Raw genomic sequence first — 18,311 nt, 5'->3', positions numbered from 1 at the left:
TAAAAACAAAGGGTTAACACTTTCTAACATCCCTCAGATGAATAAATTTGAGGTACTCTACTGGCTGACATCGCACCCAATCACAGTAATGTTCATAGTATTTAAATTGGATAATGAATGAAACAAGCATCTTGATAAAGGCCCCTGGTGGCTGAAACGCATAGAGACTAGCTTGCTCTGGACACTATTAATTAAATCACCTCCAGCTGGAAAGATCTATTTCGTATAGCGGTAGGGCAGGTACATTGAGCTATATCCAAACACAGGAATAGACTCCATGGGCGCGATCCGATATAGATCGTAGTTTGCGGCGCAAGCGAGGGAACCCGCATCGCCCGCAGTTTCAGCTCGCAAACTCGAGCTATCCCATATACTGCGCCGTCAGATGCTAACGTGCCGTAAGTCTGATAAACCAGCGATGTCCAGAAATCTGCGCAAGTACAAATATCTGGCGTTGACAGTGACTTACGGCACGTTAGAAACTGCCGGCGCCTACAAAACCTCACTAAAGTCTAAATCACCCGCACTGTCTAACACGCCTCCCTAACATAGCCCGACAAGTCTAACACGCCTCCCTAACATAGCCCGACACGTCTAACCCTCTATCCGCTATCCCCCCTCACTATCCTAACACTAAAATATGTATTAACCCCTAAACCGCCACTCCCAATCCCCGCCGCAACCTAATAAAATTATTAACCCCTAAACCACCGCTCCCGGAGCCTGCCGCAACCTAATAAAATTATTAACCCCTAAACCGCCGCCAGCTATATTAAATCTATAACCCCCTAAAGTGAGCCCCTAACTACCGCCGCCATCTACCTTACCTACCCCCTAAAGTGAGCCCCTACCCCGCCGCTATCTATTGTAAAATTATTAACCCCTAATCTAATACCCTATACCGCCGCCAGCTATATTAAATTATTTAACCCCTGAAATACTAAACTATCCCTACCACTAAACCTAAGTCTAACCCTACAAATAGCCCTGAAAAGGGCTTTTTGCGTGGCATTGCCCCAAAGTAACAGCTCTTTTGCCAGCCCTTAAAAGGGCTTTTTGCGGGGCATGCCCCAAAGAATTCAGCTCTTTTGCCAGCCCTTAAAAGGGCTTTTGGCGGGGCTTTGTCACAAAGTAAACTGCTCTTTTGCCTACAATCTATATCCCCCTACACCGCGGCCACCTATAATAAATGTATTAACCCCTAATCTAATCCCCCTACACCGCCGCCAGCTATATTAACTATATTAACCCTAATTATATTAGGGTTAATATAGTTAATATAGTTATTATATTATATATATTAACTATATTAACCCTAATTATATTAGGGTTAATATAGTTAATATCGTTATTATATTATATATATATAAAGTATAATAACCCTATCTAACTCTAACATCCCTAACTAAACTCTTATTAAAATAAATCTAATATTAATATTATTAATTAAAATATTCCTATTTAAATCTAAATACTTACCTATAAAATAAACCCTAAGATAGCTACAATATAATTAATAATTACATTATAGCTATGTTAGGGTTTATATTTATTTTACAGGTAAATTGTTAATTATTTTAACTAGGTATAATAGCTATTAAATAGTTATGAACTATTTAATAGCTACCTAGTTAAAATAATTACCCAATTACCTGTAAAATAAATCCTAACCTAAGTTACAAATACACCTACACTATCAATAAATTAAATAAACTACAAATATCTATCTAAAAATACAGTTAAATAAACTAAACTAAATTACAAAAAATAAAAAAAAGATTACAAGATTTTTAAGCTAATTACACCTATTCTAAGCCCCCTAATAAAATAATAAAGCCCCCCAAAATAAAAAAATTCCCTACCCTATTCTAAATTAAAAAAAGTTCAAAGCTCTTTTACCTTACCAGCCCTTAAAAGGGCCTTTTGTGGGGGCATGTCCCAAAGAAAACTGCTCTTTTGCCTGCAAAAAAACCCACAATACCACCCCCCAACATTACAACCCACCACCCACATACCCCTAATCTAACCCAAACCCCCCTTAAATAAACCTAACACTACCCCCCTGAAGATCTCCCTACCTTGTATTCACCCAGCCGGGCCGAACTCCTCATCTGATCCAGGCGATGTGTTCCAGCAAGCGTCAGTGAAGTCTTCTTCCATCCGGGCGATGTCTTGAAGCAAGCGGCAGAGAGTCTTCTTCCATCGGCGATGTCTTCAAGCAAATCGGCATCTTCAATCTTCTTTCTTCGCTCCTCCGCCGCGGAGCATCCTTCCGGCACGACGACTTCCCGACGAATGAGGTTCCTTTAAATGACGTCATCCAAGATGGCATCCGCCGAATTCCGATTGGCTGATAGGATTCTATCAGCCAATCGGAATTAAGGTAGAAAAATCTGATTGGCTGATTGAATCAGCCAATCAGATTCAAGTTCAATCCGATTGGCTGATTGGTTCAGCCAATCGGATTGAACTTGAATCTGATTGGCTGATTCAATCAGCCAATCAGATTTTTCTACCTTAATTCCGATTGGCTGATAGAATCCTATCAGCCAATCGGAATTCGGCGGACGCCATCTTGAATGACGTCATTTAAAGGAACCTCATTCGTCGGGAAGTCGTCGTGCCGGAAGGATGCTCCGCGGCGGAGGAGCGAAGAAAGAAGATTGAAGATGCCGATTTGCTTGAAGACATCGCTGATGGAAGAAGACTCTCTGCCGCTTGCTTCAAGACATCGCCCGGATGGAAGAAGACTTCACTGACGCTTGCTGGAACACATCGCCTGGATCAGATGAGGAGTTCGGCCCGGCGTGGTGAAGATAAGGTAGGGAGATCTTCAGGGGGGTAGTGTTAGGTTTATTTAAGGGGGGTTTGGGTTAGATTAGGGCTATGTGGGTGGTGGGTTGTAATGTTGGGGGGTGGTATTGTGTTTTTTTTTGCAGGCAAAAGAGCAGTTTTCTTTGGGGCATGCCCCCACAAAAGGCCCTTTTAAGGGCTGGTAAGGTAAAAGAGCTTTGAACTTTTTTTAATTTAGAATAGGGTAGGGAATTTTTTTATTTTGGGGGGCTTTATTATTTTATTAGGGGGCTTAGAATAGGTGTAATTAGCTTAAAAATCTTGTAATCTTTTTTTTATTTTTTGTAATTTAGTGTTTGTTTATTTTTGTAATTTAGTTTAGTTTATTTAACTGTATTTTTAGATAGATATTTGTAGTTTATTTAATTTATTGATAGTGTAGGTGTATTTGTAACTTAGGTTAGGATTTATTTTACAGGTAATTGGGTAATTATTTTAACTAGGTAGCTATTAAATAGTTCATAACTATTTAATAGCTATTATACCTAGTTAAAATAATTAACAATTTACCTGTAAAATAAATATAAACCCTAACATAGCTATAATGTAATTATTAATTATATTGTAGCTATCTTAGGGTTAATTTTATAGGTAAGTATTTAGATTTAAATAGGAATATTTTAGTTTATAATATGAATTAGATTTATTTAATAAGAATTTAGTTAGGGGTGTTAGGGTTAGATAGAGTTAATATAGTTAATATAAATACTATAGTAACTATATTAACTATATTAACCCTAATATATTTAGGGTTAATATAGTTAATATATATAATGTAATAACTATATTAACTATAATATACTTAGGGTTAATATAGATAATATAGCTGGCGGCGGGGTAGGTAGATTAAATTAGGGGTTAATAATTTTAATAGAGATGGCGGCGGTGTAAGGGGCTTACATTAGGGGTTAATACTATTAATATAGCTGGCGGCGGTATAGGGGGATTAGATTAGGGGTTAATAATTTTTATATAGGTGGCGGCGGTGTAAGGGGTTAGATTAGGGGATAGAGAAGGTAGATGGCAGCGGTGTAAGGTGTTCACATTTGGGGATAGATACGGTAGATGGCAGCGGTTTTAGGGGTTCACATTAGGCGATAGATCAGGTAGGTGGCGGCGGTTTTAGGGGCTCACAGTAGGGGGTTAGTTTATGTAGATGGTGGCGGGGTCCGGGAGCGGCGGTTTAGGGGTTAAATACTTTATTAGGGATTGCGGCGGGGGATCGCGGTTGACAGGTAGATAGACATTGCGCATGCGTTAGGTGTTAGGTTTTATTTAGCAGATCGCGGGTGACAGATAGATAGACATTGCGCATGCGTTAGGTGTTAGGTTTATTTTCTAGCTAGTTTAGGGAGTTACGGAGCTCCAATAGTCAGCGTAAGGCTTCTTATGGCTGCTTTTTGTGGCGAGGTGAAAATAGAGTAAGATTTCTCCATTTTCGCCACGTAAGTCCTTACGCTGCATATTGGATACCAAACTGCGCTGGTTTGGTATACCTGCCTATGGCCCAAAAAACTACGGGTGACGGCAGAAATATACGGGCGTAACTTCTAAGTTACGCCGTATATAGGATACCAAACCAGCGCAAATATTGGCGTTGCCGGCTTTTGCGGGCGACGATTTTTATCGGATTGACCCCCATATGTATAATCCCTGTCCCATGATCTGCTATTACAACTAGACCCATTCACACAGAACAATCTTTACCAGTCTGTTAAAGTCACGGCTAAGGCTGAAAAGCTTCTGATACGCAAACGGATCCCTGTTGACGCTGCAAACCGGAACCGCTAATCTGTCAGGACGGATACACTGAAACAGCTTTTTTCTCCAAGTCACCGACTGAACTGTTCATAGCTTGTAAAAGGATTCTGCAAATGGACACAGTACAAAGGTTATACAATTACGGAGAAAATCTCTGACCCTCGTCAAGTTGAGTACACATATATGAGATATATTGTGTATACCTTAGAAAGATACATCTGGGACTGGTAATTACCACTAACATTCAAACAGATACAGTTGCACCATGATAAGTTTGTTAGAATTCTGAATATTTGCTATCGATCACCATATTATTGCGGATTTAGCTGATATTTTGTATCAAGTTATAACTGTACACATTCCTTTGATGCCGGCATCTATTAAGATTAGATTTTATTAATTAACTATTTTTAGATATTTCGGATTGTATTTTATATGTATTATTTGTATGTATGATTTTTAGGAATTTTACTATATTTTACATTAAATATTTGTTATATGAAATAATAGATCCTGTTATCTGTTAGATTAATTACGCATTTAATCCTCTATCTAAGTATACCTTAGACAAAACACAGGTCAATCCACTTTTTTATTTAGAATTGGTAACTAAACGCACACTTCTCTAGAACAATTTACGAACATTTTACACCATCTCAGTGAATTTTATTAACTTTGCATCTGTTTATACATACACTCAGAGACAAAGGTGCATTCACGTAAAATATATAAAAGCGCAAAATACTGACATTCAAAAATAGCAAACACTTGTTTCTTATAACATTTGCAAAATTGAAAACCACTGCAAGATAATATTATAATATTTTAATATTCTAAGTTTAAAGCACAATATCTTGTATACAATCATTCTTATAATTCCCCCTCCAGTGTGATTTTTTGAGGTTATATCACCTACACCGGGATTAGCGGAAAAGAGATCGAGTGTAGCATCTTTGAATTAACTCTAGATATTCCTTTGAAAAGTGACTTTAACTTTGCTGGTCTTATTTATTTCACATATTATACACATTTTTGCCAAAAAAAAGCTTCCATCCTATTGGCTGATTTGAATTTGAAATTGAAAATCAACCAATAGGAATTCAAGGATACCCTTATATAAAGAGGGTACCTTGCATTTAAAATTAGTTGTGCGGCTGGAGACTGTATGAAAAGGACATCAAGGATGAAAGCCAGGAAGATGGATGAATGGCGTCACTGGGATAAAGATGGACCACTGCCGGGATAAAGAGGGAGGTCCGTCGGGGTGAAGATGGAGCGCCGCTGCCTGAATTAATCTTTAGTATTTAATCTTTAGTATTTATTTTTTATTTTTAGATAGCCTTTCTTGGGTGTGGGTGTGGGGTTAATTGTAGAGTCCTGTAGACTTATTTTTTAAGAAAAATAGCTGACACTTTAGGGCAAAAAAACTTTTTTTTATTTTTTGTAATGGTAGTTTTTTCCAGTAATGTTAGGTTTGTTAGTTTTAAGGTAAGGTTAGTTGTTTTTTTAAAGGTAATTTTTTAGTCTGTTTTATAGTAACTTAGGGGGTGTTAGGTTAGGGGTTTAGATGTTAGTGGGTTACTTTGCGATAGGTGTGTGATAGTTTAGAGGTTAATAGTCTAGTGAGTTACTTTGCGATGATGGTTGTGACAGTTTAGGGCTTAATAGTGTAGTGGGTTACTTTGTGATGGGGGTTGTGGTGGTTAAGGGGTTAATAGTTTAGTGGGTTACTTTGCGATGATGGGGTGTGGTGGTTTAGGGGTTAATAGTGTAGTGGGGACTTTGCAGTGGATTAGGGGTTAATACTGTTAAGCAGACTTTGCATTGGGCTATGTGGTGGGTTAGGGGGTTAAGAGTAATGGGGACTTTGCGGTGGGCTATGTGGTGGATTAGGGGTTATTAGAGTAGGGTCTTATGGTGATTCAGGTTAGCACGTGATTATGGATGTTAGTTTTTTTTTCCACATTTCTCTCTCCATTGAAGTCTATGGGAGAGTATGGTAACACATCTGCAGTACATGTACTTTGCATTTTATCTGGTGGATTTTTCTCATATTATGGAATTTTTAAATCACAGGAAAGGTGTTTAAAGTGATGTTAAATCCTAGCGTTTGTGAAACGATAGGAATCACCAGGGCTACAAATAAAGGGGACTTTCAGTCATGAAATATAAATAATCTTTATCTTGAAAGTCCCTTTATTTGTAGCAAGTTTATGCATAGCTGAGCGCCTCTGGCCCCTTATGGCCAAACACTATTTTTTCAATGAGGTGACGTTCCCACCTTTTAGCCAATAGCCATGCAGGCCAATCAGCATTGTACTTCAACGTATAAGATTTTATATTTGTTTATTATTTCATAAGGATATCACATATGGTAGTAAAATATTAGACTATCTTGTACACAAGTTTAATTGAAAACTTTGTAAAAGTAAAAAGAAATTGAGATGTTTGATCATCGGATTTGTGAATATTAAGGTCACCTGTAAATAATAAACATTTTATTACTGTTATGCATACTGATGGCAGAGATAAATTTATTTGTATCAGTTTACCCATGGGTATGACTTAAGTTATTGTTTACATAAATTATATTCACTCTTCCAAGGAAAAAAATCTGATCAATTACAATCTTTCATTTTTTTTCTCTGATATTGGAAAAATAGGAACAGGCTTTTTTGTTTTGGTTAATAAAGTGATCACAATCCAAGTCAAATACAGCCAAGACTGTTAACTCACCTGAGATTTTATCTCCATTCTTCCATAACAGCATACTCAACTGTTAATAATGGGCTAGATAACGAGTGGTGCGCTAACTGTAGCGTGCAAGCGATATCAGGTTTGTCGTGGGTGTTTGCGCGTGTTGGAAGTAGCACACATATTACAAGTTGAAAGTAAATGCTTTTGCTTTAGCGCAATTGAATTTAACATGCATCAGGTTAGTGCAATCTCAGAGCTCTAGTTATCTGTTACGCTCGAATAAAAAGTGTCACAAAATACATCAAAAATAAATTTAAAAGTACAGTTACACTCATAATAACACTGTATTATAAAAAACTATTGAAAAGTTTTAAGGGCTCAAACATATGAGGTCTCATGTGTTAGAAAAAAAAAGGCAGGCAAGTGGCTTTAACATAGAGATACATACATAAACATGTCTAAATGTGTGTGTACATATGTATTTGCGTGTTTTACTGTATATATACTGTACATATTTAATAATGCTCTTTACTTATAGGATAATGTCCCTTTTTTTCCTAAATACATATTTCTATATAAATGAGTATATACTTAAACCTGCATATCTATTCCTTTAGATATTTAGGTATAGATATATATTTTACATGAACACTATCAGAAATATATATATATATATATATATATATATGTATATATATACATATATATATATATATATATATATATATATATATATATGTATATACAGTATAAATATATATTTAATAATAAAAAGTACATTATTTTTATGTATATATATATATATATATATATATATATATATTCTATGGATTAATGAGTAACGCAATACGCAAAACGCATATTTTACATTCCTATGTTCTCCACATAAAATAATGTACTTTTTCCTATTAAATATATATTTCTATATATCTGATACTGGTCATGTAAAATACACATCTACACCTATATATCTATAGGAATAGCTATGCAGGTATATATATAGACATATATGGAAGTGCATTGGATCCCTTTGTAGTCAAGTAGATGATAACATGTAAAAATATATTGATGCCATTTTCATATTTAATAAAGAGCTAGATTACGAGTTTTGCGTTATGAGAGAAAAAGCATCGTTATGCTTCATAACGATGCTTTTTCCCTCACGCCGCTATTAAAAGTCTTGCAGGTATAGGTGTACCGCACACCTTTTTGGCCGTCACACAACGTCAGTACCGCACTTTTAAAAAAGTCCTTTTTGAATGGGACATTTTTATAGCGCCGGTATTACAAGTTTGCCTGGGAGGCCAAAAAGTGAGCGGTACACTCTATAACCACAAGATCCGTACCGCCATCTAATGTCAGTAGTTATGAGTTTTACGTTACAAAGCTGTACCATAAAACTCATAACTAAAGTGTTACAAAGTACACTAACACCCATAAACTACCTATTAACCCCTAAACCAAGGCCCTCCCGCATCGCAAACACTAAAATAAAATGATTAACCCCTAATCTTCAGCTCCGGACATTGCCGCCACTTAAAAAATGTATTAACCCCTATTCCGCCGCTCCCTGACATCGTTGCCACTATAATAAACATAATAACCCCTAAACCCCCGCCCTCCCGCATCGCAAACACTATTTAAATATTATTAACCCTTAATCTGCTGTCCGCCCACAACGCTGCTATAATAAACCTATTAACCCCTAAACCGCCATCCCTCCCGCATCACTAAATAAATATATTATCCCCTAAAACTAACCTTAACATAACCCTAACCATAACCCTAACCCTAACGTAACCCTAAGCCTAAATCTAACCCTAACCCCCCCAACTTAAATATAATTAAAATAAATCTAAATTAAACTTACAATTATTACCTAAATAACCTATTTAAAACTAAATACAAACTTACCTGTCCTCTCTGGTCTACCTAGCTGCCGCATAGCTTCTTTACAATCCATTATGAATGCCTCTGCCAGGCTCATCTTCCTTACTCGTTGATCTTCATCTGCTGCACCTCTCTGCCAATCCCTTCACTGGCTTCCTCTTGCCTCTAGGATTAAACACAAAATCCTCACTCTGACATACAAAGCTCTCAACTGCACTGCTCCCCCCTACATTTCAGAACTTGTCTCCAGATACTCTCCCTCCCATCCCCTTCGATCAGCTCAGGATCTCCTCCTCTCCTCCTCTTTTGTTACTTCCTCACATTCCCATTTACAGGACTTCTCCAGACTGGCCCCCATCTTGTGGAACTCCCTGCCTCGCTCCACAAGACTCTCCCCTAGTTTTAACAGCTTCAAGCACTCCCTAAAGACTCTACAATTCAGGGTTGCTTACAACCAACAATAACCTTTCCTTACTCCATTGCTTTCCCCTTGAACCCCTTAGAATGTAAGCCTATGAGCCCAGCTGTTTGCAGATCGCCTTCATAAGAGCCGACTACAACAGTGAAACTCACTGCAGGGCCCTCTACCCACTTGATCCCTGCAAAAGCTATCCTGTACACCGACTATGTTTACATCTCTGCGGAATCTGTTGCCGCTCTACAAATACCTGATAATAATAATGATAATAATAATAACCTGTAAAAAAAAACTAATCTAGCTAAAATATAACTAATAGTTATATTGTAGCTATCTTAGGTTTTATTTTTATTTCACAGGTAAGTTTGTATTTATTTTAACTATGTAGACTAGTTAGTAAATAGTTATTAACTATTTACTAGCTACCTAACTTAAATAAATACAAATTTACCTGTACACTAAAACCTAACCTGCCTTACAATAAAACCTAACATTACAATAAAATACATTAAATTAAGAAAATACAATTATCTAAATTACAAAAAAATATATACAATAAATTACACCAAAAAAAGAAATGAACCAAAATAAAAACAAATTATTCCTATTCTAATAGCCCTATCAAAATAAAAAAGCCCCCCCCCCCCCCCAAAATACTAGCCTACACTAAACTGCCAATAGCCCTTAAAAGGGCTTTTGCTGGGCATTGCCCCAAAGAAATCAGCTCTTTTACCTGTAAAGGGGCATTTGGATGGGCATTGCCCTTAAAAGGGCATTTAGCTCTTTTACATTACCCAAAACCCTACTCTAAAAATAAACCCACCCAATAAACCCTTAAAAAAACCTAACACTAACCCCCGACGATCCACTTTTTCGAAGACCGGACATCCATCCTCATCCAGGTGGCAGAAGTCTTCATCCAAGCCAGCAGAAGTCCTCATCGAAGCCAGCAGAAGTCTTCATCCAAGCGGGCAGAAGTCTTCATCCAAGCGGGTAAAAGTCTTCCTCCAGACGGCATCTTCTATCTTCATCCATCCGGCGCGGAGCTGGTTCATGTTCAAGACATCCGGTGCGGAGCATCCTCTTCTTCCAATGGACGCTGAAGAATGAAGTTTCCCTTTAAGTGATGTCATCCAAGATGCGTCCCTTACATTCTGATTGGCTGATAGAATTCTATCAGCCAATTGGAATTAAAGGTGAAAAATCAGCCAATAGGATTGAGCTTTCATCCTATTGGCTGATCCAATCAGCCAATAAAATTGAGCTCACATTCTATTGGCTATTAGTTATGTTGTAGCTAGCCTAGGTTTTTTTTACAGGTAAGTATTTAGTTTTAAATAGGAATTATTTAGGTAATAATTTTAAGTTTAATTTAGATTTATTTTAATTATATTTAAGTTAGGGGGGTTAGGGTTAAATTTAGGCTTAGGGTTACGTTAGGGTTATGCTTACTTTAGGGTTAGAGCTTAATATATTTATTTAGTGTTAGTGATGTTGGAGGCCAGAGGTTTAGGGGTTAATAACTTTAGTATAGTGGCAGCGACATTGGGCGTGGCAGATTAGGGGTTAATAACTGTAATGTAGGTGGCGGCGATGTTAAGGGCGGCAGATTAGGGGTTAATAAGTGTATTTATGTGGCGGCAATGTTAGGGGCAGCAGATTAGGGGTTAATAAGTGTATATTAGGTGGCAGCGATATAGGGAGCGGCAGATTAGGGGTTAATAGTTTTATAGGTGGCGGCGATGTTAGAGGCAGCAGATTAGGGGTTAATAACATTATGTAGGTTGCGGCGATGTGGGGGCGGCAGATTAGGGGTGTTTAGACGTGGTTTTTATGTTAGGGTGTTAGGTTTAAATGTAACTTTTTCTTTCCCCATAGACATCAATGGGGCCGTGTTATGGAGCTTTTTTTTCCTCGATCTCAGGTGTTAAGCTTTTTTTGCCGGCTCTCCCCATTGATGTCTATGGGGAAATCGTGCATGAGCACGTCAAAACACCGCTTGTATTTGGGTGAGGTATGGAGCTCAACGCAACCATATCGCCCAAGCAAGCCGGGTTTTACAAAACCTGTAATAGCAGCGCTATAGGGAGGTGAAATACCGCTGCTTTTGTGGCGGTCGTTAATTTCCCTATAGCTCTCAAAACTCGTAATCTATCTGAAAGTGTTTATAAGGGATTAAATGCTTACCGGATCCTTCTTCACAGAGGAGAGGATTTAACATAACTTAATTAAATAACTATGTACATGAGAATGTAGTGCGAAATAACGACAGACAAACTTTTTATGGGAAAATTTTGTGACCGTCACAGGCCATAAAATTTTATTAACCTAACAAACTAGATAGAACTGATAGAACTGAAAATATATGGCGGCATAGAGATCAGCTAACCCAGAACAGCAAGGAGATCATCGGCCCAACGGGAACAGCAGCAGAGGGGTCTCTGCCCTAAGGAGATGACGCTGAGGGGTTGCAGAGATCACGTGACCATCCCTCAAAAGGGAGGAAGGAGGGTTACCGTCACGTGCACGTGAGGGCCTACCCTCCTCCCGGAAGTCTGGTCATCACTCACCCCTAGCCACCTTCTCCTGCGCAACCGGACCGAGGATCTCCCGCCGCCAGGGTGAAAGAAGATCTTCCACCTAGATAAGGATTCCCTGTTACCAAGCCGTGTAAACCGCATAACAGGGAGAGGAGATCCATATCCTACAGTAATGGCTTATTGGGCCTAGGGTGAGTAGCCATAGCCCTGCCATTAAGGTGCCGTCGAAATACAACATCATTAACTCATTACAAAAATGGGAAGGGAGGGAGGGGAAAAACTGCTTCAGCCAGGATCCGGAGAAGAAGAGGAAGTTGCAAGGGGGGAACTCGGCTTATCTACTGGTAAGGAGGGGCCTACCCTAAATTGCAACAATGTTGCACCCAGCACCTTCCCTCTCTCTTCTAACCCACTCTCCTACAGCCTTAACCCTTAGACTGCTCCAGGCTTATACTAAGCCCTACACTGCATTAAGGGATTAAATGCTTACCGGATCCTTCTTCACAGAGGAGAGGATTTAACATAACTTAATTAAATAACTATGTACATGAGAATGTAGTGCGAAATAACGACAGACAAACTTTTTATGGGAAAATTTTGTGACCGTCACAGGCCATAAAATTTTATTAACCTAACAAACTAGATAGAACTGATAGAACTGAAAATATATGGCGGCATAGAGATCAGCTAACCCAGAACAGCAAGGAGATCATCGGCCCAACGGGAACAGCAGCAGAGGGGTCTCTGCCCTAAGGAGATGACGCTGAGGGGTTGCAGAGATCACGTGACCATCCCTCAAAAGGGAGGAAGGAGGGTTACCGTCACGTGCACGTGAGGGCCTACCCTCCTCCCCGGAAGTCTGGTCATCACTCACCCCTAGCGACCTTCTCCTGCGCAACCGGACCGAGGATCTCCCGCCACAAGGAAGCATTTTAATGGTACCCTTGCCGCCAACCCACAACCCGATTTACAGGAGGGGTAACAGAGCTCTCTGAATGTCCCCTATGAATAAATCCAGCCCCACATCTGAAAGGTGAACTTTATCCCTTCTATATAGCTCGGTTCTATCAGCCGAAATGGCTTCGTGCCGTACCACGAAGCCACCTGACCCAGTGACGGTTTTCGCTAAAGACGCATTGATCTTCTTCCTAACCCGGTATGCCGCCGTATGGGCCAACATATGCCTCCAGTGGAGACGGGGTATTATATGGGACCACCCTATCATGACCCCCGGGATGCGTACTCTTAGCCACCCAATGTCTGCCTGCATAACCTTGATCAACTGTAAAACTGGTATGGCCCCCACATCGTTACCCCCTAGGTGAAGAATAAGAATGTGAGGCTTCCCCCAGCGTACGAGGGCCTCAGATATGGTTCCTGCTAATTGGGGCCAGCACATCCCCCTATCACCCAACCACCTAACGGATGCCTTGTTGGGAGGGAGACCTAGGGATTGGCCAATTGGGAGGGACGCACAGCGTAGGGAGGCCCAGTGGACAAAGGAGTGGCCCACAATCCAGATTCGCTTCACTCCGGGGGTAGTGCCTGTGGAGACAAACATTTTAGTATCCTGAATTAACATCTAAACATTAAACAATTGGACGGACATAGGTTCTGAAACAATTGGACCGCCAACGCCCAATACGTTTTATGTCCTCGCTCGAGGAGCCCGCTTGCGCTGCGTTAGTCGCGGCCCCTATGCGAAAAGAGTGCGGGGCCAGTCTGCTAGCGTCCAGCCCCGCCTGGACTGCCGCCAATTTTAGGACCCTACCGAACTGAAATTTGGAAAGGGATCTGCCGTCCGCGTGGACCAGAAATTGTCCCGGGCCAGGCGGCCTTTGAGCCAGGTAAAGGTTAACGCAGTTAACCGGGCAGCATGCGCTGTTCACCTGAGGGTGAACGGGGATCCAGGTTCCCTTTCCCTCCTGATCTGTCTTTGATCGCGGCAGGAAAAGAAGTAAGGAATCAGGGGCAGCTCTAATATGCTGCAGTTGTATACCTGCCCCTGACGCCTGCTTGGAGGGTGCTACTACCTCACTAACTCTAAGAGCGGCGGCAAAGGCCAGATTAAACGCAGTTTTGAAGAGTAGAGCTTCAAAATCTGATCTACAGACCACGTCGAGCGCCAAGAGCAATCGCTCCAGGCGGTCGCGGGTGATGGGTTCGCGCGTGTCTATTTTTCGCTGCTGCGATCTGCCCCAACCCTTGATCACCTGTCTAATAAAAAAGGAATTGGTTGGGTCAGGAATGGCTAATGCCCTATAGAAAAATGAGAGGGCGGCCAATTTGGATTGTATTGCCCCCTGACGGACCCCAGAGGCATGCAAACTCACCAGCCAATCATGTAAGGTGTCCCTAGACCCCTGAGCAGCATCGGCTCCCCTGGACGCACAGAAATTGTCCCATTCAGACCACATGCGGGCATAGGCGTGCCAAGTGGATGGTGCTAAGGAGGAGCGGACCAACGGCAGCAAGGCTATCCAGGAAGGACGAGCTGCCAAAGGAAATCAGGACAGCGTAAACCCACGGCTGCAGCTTTGGGGGCTAACTGGCGAAATGTCACCCATTCGAATCGTGACAGGGCGTCAGCTACAACATTGTTAACGCCCGGGACATGACGGGCCTGGAACTGGATGTTAAGGTCCAGACAGCGCAACACCAGGTGGCGCAGCAAGGTAATGACCTTTGCTGAGGTGGCTGACAAGTTATTGATCGCAAAAACCACACTGATGTTGTCTGTCCAGAACACAACAGTCCCGTTCGCCAACTTCTCACCCCACAGCTCGACCGCCAAGACCACGGGGAATAGCTCCAGGAGAGTTAGGTTGCGAGTAAGGCCCGCTGGGGCCCAGGACTCCGGCCAGGGCTCCGCGCTCCACTCTCCCTGGAAATAGGCCCCGTAACCATGCGATCCAGATGCGTCAGTGAAAAGGTGCAGTAACTGGCTAGACATGGGAGGGGTACGCCAGACCCGAATCCCGTTAAATCGCATGAGAAATTGTTCCCAGACTACTAGGTCAGCTAGCAATTCACTCCCTAGGGTTATCTTTGACTTCGGGTTTGACCTACCACTAAGCTGTCTTTCCAGTCTACGGTTAAAAACCCGACCCATGGGGAAAACTCTGCATGCGAAATTAAGCAAACCTAACAGAGATTGTAACTGTTTCAGGGAAATAACTGCATTAGAGACTGCCGCTCTGACCGCCTCAAGCATGCCCTGAACTTTATCAGGTGGCAACCTACAGAGCCTAGCCTGGGTATCGATTTCGATTCCCAGGAAAACTAAACAGGACGCGGGGCCTTGCGTTTTGTCCTCTGCCAGGGGCACCCCAAAATGCCTCATGACGCTGCGCATGATGTTCATTGTGGATAAACAATCATCGGAGCCTGCTCTCCCCACAATGAGAAAATCGTCCAGGTAGTGTGCTACGGGATCGCTGCCCACTTCTGAAGCTACGACCCAATGAAGGAAACTGCTGAACGCTTCAAACAAAGCGCATGACAAAGAGCAGCCCATGGGCAGGCAGCGATCCACGTAGTACACACCTGCAAACTTACAACCCATTAGATGGAAAACTGAAGGGTGGAGTGGAAGAAGCCTAAATGCCGACTCAATGTCTAGTTTCGCCAATAGAGCACCATGACCCGCCCTCCTGACCAGGTCTAGTGCGCTATCAAAGGATTGATAGCGCACTGAGCTGAGTTGGGGGTCAATGGCATCATTGACTGAGCTACCTTTTGGGTACGACAGGTGCTGAATGAGGCGAAACTTCCCCGGCTCTTTCTTGGGAACCACCCCCAACGGGGAAATGACCAAATCAGGTAAAGGTGGGGCAGCAAAGGGGCCAGCCATTCGCCCTAAAGCCACTTCTTTATTAATTTTATCCCTCACTACTTCGGGGTGTTGGTATGCTGAAATAAGGTTCCTATTAAATTTCTTACCCTTGATTTGCCTAACTGTGGGTATATGAAAACCAAATGAAAAACCCTCCCATAACATACGTGCCGCCGCCTGGTCTGGGTAAGCCCACAACCAGGGTGCCATCGCATGTACCTTAACTGGCGTTTCCGCCTTTCTGGCCCAAGCTTGCTGAAGGGGGCTTATTGGTATGGTCCCTACGTTTGATGCAGTCACTGCCAGGGTGTGGACCGGAGCAGTACCTGCAGACGTGTCTGAAGGTGCAGGCGCTACCCTTGTCACATTTCTTATCCTGGAAGGGCCAGCAAGTTCCCCCCCGTTTCCTGCTTCTAGTGTTGCGAAAGGACTGCTGCGCTGATTGCTGAGTTGAAGTTACAGCAGCGGGTGCACCCCCTTTTGGGTCCATTCGCTGCCACAACTGGTTGTCAGTAGAGTCAAAAGTCAGGGAAGGATTTCCTGCCATTTTCCTCCTGAACTCAGCATCATATTCCCTCCACACACCTTCACTGTGATTACGCTGAATCCAGTGAATAGTGTCCGTGTATTTTAGGATAGGCAAACTCTGGGAGGGGTACTTTTCGATATAACAGGAGGAAAAAACTCTGAAGCACTGGAGCCACTCATCAAAAGTGTCTGGGCGTTTAAATTTTTTAGGCCCTGTTCCCTCAGCGCTCCTCTCTCTCTGCCTATACGCCTCCACCGAAAGGTCAAATATATTAACATATTTTCCACGGTGAATCCTACTGACCACCTTTTTGCGCAGGTGTCTATGCAATGAGTATATTTTTCCTGGGCTTGCGTCCCCATAAAGGGCTGCTCGCCTTTCAGAGATGGCCCTGGTAGGGAGAGGTTCAGCTGGCACCTCTGTAGAGGTAGATGGGTTCTGCGGGTCGGTATTACTAGCGCTGTCCTGCTTATTATCTGGCGCGACCCCCCTCTTTAAAATTTTCTTAATCATTCTAAACATTTTCTTCTGACCTGCCCCCTGTAAACCCAAGGAAGAGTCAGTCTCAGACCCTGAGTCAGAAGAGGATGAGTCAGAGGAAGAATGGTCATTGTGTGTAAATAAAGCATTCTCACCGTGACTAATGGCAGGAGGTCCCTGACCCATGCTGGTAACGGGCTGGCCTGCTTGCTGGTTTTGGAGGGCGACTCCTGAAGACCCTTGCTGTGCAGTGGAAGTGGTGGCTGCTGCTCCTGCTGTAATGCTGCCTGCTACTCCTGCATCCGCCCCAATCATGACTGTGGCAGTGGTGGTCCGTGTCTTTGCTGCACTTTGTGATCCAATTGCACCCTGCAAAAGAGATAGAATTTGGCGAGCACTTTGCCCAATGGATGTGTCTGGATTATCAGTAGCAAGGGGTGGATGAGCTATATGAAGCGTGTTTGCAACCTGAGTATTATTTGCAGACATCACCATAGGTGTATGAAATCCCTGACTCGCTGACTGTCCATTCGCAGATGTCTGAGCATTCACACCCTGCTGGTCTACAATAGGGTTATAGCTAGCCTGGCTTATTGATTGTGCATGGCTTAATGAGTGTGCATGAGCGCCCTGCGTGGCTGCAATGGGGGAGTGGAGACCCTGAGCAAGGGCTTGTACTCCATGTATGCCTGTCATAATGGGATGTTGTACCTGGCCTAAAGATTGCACACTTGCATTATGTATGCCAACCAGGGATGTATTATATCCCTGAGGTGCTGCTTGTACATTCACACCATGCAAAACTGCATTCACACCAATGGGGGATGGTAAATGATGAGACGGTAAATGATACTCAATGCTCTGATTCACATGCATACTGCGATCATTGCCTTGAGTCACATGCAGACTATTATCAGACATTTGTGTATTAATGACAATATCCTGCGGCTGAGCGGCCGCTTGAACTAAACCACTATCAGCCCTGTGTAGGTTAACAATATCGGGAGCGGCCTGCTGAACGGCATTTGCGTTATCTCCCATTTGTAAAAACTGTAATGGCCTCATTGCCCTGGAGGGGTTAACACTGCGTGCCCCCCTACCCCTATTACTGGCTATCTGCCTGGTACTACCTCTTATGATGGAGCGACCCCTTTGATGCCCCTGAGGATTAACGTTCAAATGTGCTGGTCGCTTGCGCTGTTTGCTTGCGCTGCTAAGGCCCCTCCGACCCCCCACTGATAACCCGCCAACGGCCAAGGACGGCTCTCGGTGCTCACCTGCAAGTGGCGTTGCCCCGGGAGCCGATGT

This window comes from Bombina bombina, chromosome 4 (genome assembly GCF_027579735.1).
Source record: "Bombina bombina isolate aBomBom1 chromosome 4, aBomBom1.pri, whole genome shotgun sequence".
Classification (NCBI taxonomy): domain Eukaryota; kingdom Metazoa; phylum Chordata; class Amphibia; order Anura; family Bombinatoridae; genus Bombina; species Bombina bombina.
Note: the sequence above shows the minus strand (reverse complement) of the source record.